The sequence below is a fragment of the Homarus americanus genome, unplaced genomic scaffold, assembly GCF_018991925.1.
Source record: "Homarus americanus isolate GMGI-L3 unplaced genomic scaffold, GMGI_Hamer_2.0 scaffold28204, whole genome shotgun sequence".
Lineage (NCBI taxonomy): Eukaryota > Metazoa > Arthropoda > Malacostraca > Decapoda > Nephropidae > Homarus > Homarus americanus.
The window spans coordinates 252,501-256,894 of NW_024752010.1; positions in this window are offsets into that span (position 1 = coordinate 252,501).

Here is a 4,394-nt window from a genome sequence, read left to right on the forward strand (position 1 = left end):
CAAAACGACAAATACCCATTATATAACATTACAGTATATGTTTATTTAAATGCACCAAATATGAAAAACAGTATTGAGCTCCGAGATATAAACACATGTTACAATAAATACCCAGGTGTGTTGCTGCAATACTTCGCTTTAATGCTCATGATTGACATTTAAGTGTGAGAATTAATACTCATATACCTGGTAAAGGTATTGTTTGGATTATATTCGAGTTAATTTTATAGTTGAGATAAATTATGACTCGGCTGACGACTATATCAGCTACAATATGCTAGACTTATTTTTATGGTTTCAAACACTGGTTGGAAAAAATACGTCGACGTGTTTATGAATTGTGTGTAAAAAACAGCAACAAGCACAGGCGAAATGACGGTATTCTTACTGACTGAATACATATGCATACACATATACATATAGAGGGTGGTAGAAAAATTACAATCCTATAGACTTCGAAATACGACAAGTGATATTTGCCAGAATAATACTTAAAATATTCCACCTATTATACAGTGTAGTAGTATACAGGAGAGTCAACTACACGACAGGTTAATTAAAACAATTAACTTTTTACACGGCAAACTTCACAACCCTGTATGTTGATCCATTGTTCATCTTCTCTCGCTCACCATACGTGGACAAAAATATATACAAGAAAAAAAATTAGAATATAGTATTTTCTCGAGTTTTGTCAACCGTAAAAGTTATTAAATACCTCCATTTTTATAGTTTTAAAATACTGCAAATATAAAACAGCAAAAACCCATTAAAACACTAAAACCTAAACCCTACGAGTTGCCTTAAACTTAAAAAAAAAAATACCGCCTTGGTTCATTTCCTCAAATTTTCCAAGTGGTAAAAATGCACAAAAACTAAAAAAAAAAAAAAAACTGCGAATTATCTCTCCTAGTGGAAAGAAAATACCATAAGAATATTACTTCACAATTTTCTGCCCCAGTAAGAAATATCCACGGGTAAGAACCATACGAGTTGTCTTTAGGAGTGAAAAACAGTCACCTCTTTACCTCGGCTTCACTAAGATTCACCGTATAATGTGGTGGCCATTTATGTAGTCAACACTGAATTTTAATGTTCCCGTTTACGTGTGTGAGGTGCCTGATGCCTTGCCCAGCTCTCTCTCTCTCTCCAGTGGTGAAAGCTCAAGACATTTTGCAGTGATGGAACTTATAGCACTGGGGGTAATAATTGGATTGGGGTTTCACTACAGTGAGGCCTACTAAGGAACTACTGGAAGGGCCTACTAGAACTGGAAGGGCCTACTAGAACTGGAAGGGCCCTGCACACTAGAACTGGAAGGGCCTACTGGGCTGGGAAGGGGCCTGCTAGAACTGGAGGGGCCTGCACTAGAACTGGAAGGGCCTGCTAGAACTGGAAGGGCCTGCACAGAACTGGAAGGGCCTGCTAGGCGGCTGGAAGGGGCCTACTGGAGACTGGGCCTGCCTACTGAGAACTGGGAAGGCACTTCGACTGGGAGGGCCTGCTGGAGACTGGAAGGGCCAGCTAGAACTGGAAGGCCTGCACTGGGAAGGCTGGAAGGGCCTGCTGGAACTGGGAGGCCTACTGGAGACTGGAAGGACTGCTAGAGACTGGAAGGGCCTGCTAGAACTGGAAGGCCTACTAGAACTGGAAGGGCCTGCAAGAACTTTCAGAGGGCCTGCTAGAACTGGAAGGGCCTACTGAGACTGGAGGCTACTGGGGCTTCAGAGGGCCTGCAGAACTGGAAGGGCCTGCTAGAACTGGAAGGGGGAGCCTCGCACTAGAACTGGAAGGGAACTCACTGGGCTGGAAGGAGCCTACTAGAACTGGAAGGGCCTACTAGAACTGGAAGGCCTACTGGAACTGCTCCTCCACACACTGGCACAGGGCAACAACTGCAGCTGGGGTGCTGGCACACTCTTTGTTTAAGGTCTGACAGAGTTAGCACCACCACCTCTCTCCCCCCAAGGCATTTGCCCCGGAGGTCAACCATGTGTTGCCCACAGGTCTGGCTAGGGGAAGCTATTCCTAATTAGATCGTACATAATTTAGATTTACTGTGGGCTCAAGATCGTGTAAGTCGAGGTGCAGAGGAGAGTATGTGTGTGTGGGCGGGTGCGGGGGTGTGTGGTGTGTTGGGTGGGGGTGTGTGGGTGTGTTGGGTGGTGGTGTGTGTGGGTGTGTTGGGTGGGTGTATGTTGGGTGGGGGTGTGTGGGTGTGTTGGAGGTGGGGAGTGTGTGGGTGTGTGTTGGGTGGTGTGTGGGTGTGTGTGGAATGAGGTGTGTGGGTGTGTGGGTGAAGGTGTGTTGGGTGGGGACACAGAGTGTGGGTGTGTTGGGTGGGGGGTGTGTGGGTGTGTGTTGGGTGGGGGGTGTGTGGGTGTGTGGGGTGTGTTGGGTGGGACACAGATGGCGGGTGTGTTGGGTGCAGGTGTGTGGGGTGGCAGGGTGTGTTGGGTGGTGGTGTGTGGGTGTGTTCAGGGTGGGTGTGTTGGGTGGGAGGGCAGGTGGGGTGGGGGTGTGTGGGTGTGTTGGGTGGGGTGTGTGAGGTGTGTTGGGTGGGGGTGTGTGGGCACAGGGGGGTGGGGTGTGTGTGGGTGTGTGGGTGTGTTGGGTGGAGGACACAGGGGTGGCTGGTGTGTTGGGTGTGTTGGACACAGTGGTGGTGTGTTGGGTGTGTTGGGTGGCGGATGGGGGTGTTGGGTGAGGGGTGTGGGCAGGGTCGGGGTGGGGGGTGTGTGGGTGTGTTGGGTGGGGTGTGTGGGTGTGTTGGGTGGGTGTGTCGGTGTTGGGAGGGGTGTGTGTGCTGGGGTGGGGGTGTGTGGGTGTGTTGGACCCGGTGTGGGGTGTGTTGGGGTGAGGGACACCAGAGGGTGTGTGGGTGTGTGTGTGGAGGCCCACAGAGGGGTGGTGTGTTGTGGAGGACACAGAGGGTGTGTGGGTGTGTTGGGTGGGGGGTGTGTGGGTGTGTTGGGTGGGGGTGTGTGGGCGGGTGGGGTGGGTGGATGGATGTGGGGATGACGTGTGGGTGGTGGTGTGGGTGGGGTGGGGTGGGTCAGTGGGAAGAGAGGAGAGGGGCGGGATGTGGCTGGGGTGATAAAGTGAGAGGGATGAGAATAAGGTGGGAGGGCGTGGGATGGGAAAACAGAGGATAGGAAGAAGAGGTGGTGGAGGGTGAGGGAGGTGAGGGAGGTGGTGGAGGGAAGAGGTAGAAAGCGAGAGATTGAAGGACGTAAGGATGGAGGGAGGGAGGGAGGGAGGGAGGGAGGGAAGGAGGGAGAGCGGGAGGGAGGGTATTTACAGAGGGAGGTCAGAGGAGGTTAGACCGTGACCTGGCATAATCAACGCCATCTAGCCGGACACACAGGTGGACACTCTCGTACATGAAGTCACTGACGGACACTACTCTTATACAGATGTGTGTGTGTGTGTGTGTGTGTGTGTGTGTGTGTGTGTGTGTGTGTTCGCTAAGCATGGCTACAGTTATTAAGATGGAGAAGACCTGAAATTTGGTAGAGGCACAGACAGATAATATGAACCTATTAACGTATTACAAAGACCATACTAACAATAATAATGCCACGAACTAGACGGACACATTGAGTACATTTCCTCCGAGATCCCCCCAAAAAAAAAAAATAAATAAATAAAAAATAAAAAAAACAACCTCTCGATATAATTCAGAGCGGTGGTCTTTGTCAATAAGGTCCAGGCACCTTACTGACGTGACCCGGGGAACCAAACCCAGACAGGCGGAGTGGACATAGAATGACTCACTTAACCTAACCTAACCTAAACATTACCCGTGTGGCCCCTCTCTCGCCCTCACCAACAAAATAACACATTGCTGGCTATTATGCTGTTGTGTCTCTCTTATTCTTTACAACACAGGAACTTGGAGTTGTGGGGATGATGGGAGGGGTAGGAGGGAGGGAGGGAGGGAGAGAAGAGGAAGGGTAGGAGGAGGGAAGGGAAGGAAGGGAGGAGGGGACTGCAAATCATGATAAAGTGCGGGGGAGCGTGAAGAAGATGGTAAAGTAGTGGAAAACTGCCTTCAACCAATGTGTGGGGTAGTGGTGATGTACCCCGAAAAAAGATTGGATGGACAGTGAGATTGACCCCTTCCAAACACACACACACACACACACACACACACACACACACACACACACACACACACACATACACAATACACACCACTGGTCAAGGACATGAACTAAAAAATTGATGTTTTGTGTGTAAATTTAGACGTAAGGTTTTAGTTTAGGAGGAAGCAACAACCCCACCCCACCCCTAACCCCCTATCCCTATCCCTGCCCCCACCCCACCCCCCCCGCACCGGGGCTCCCCGCCCCGCCCCGCCCCTGCCCCCATACCGAGTGTTTGTGACCAAT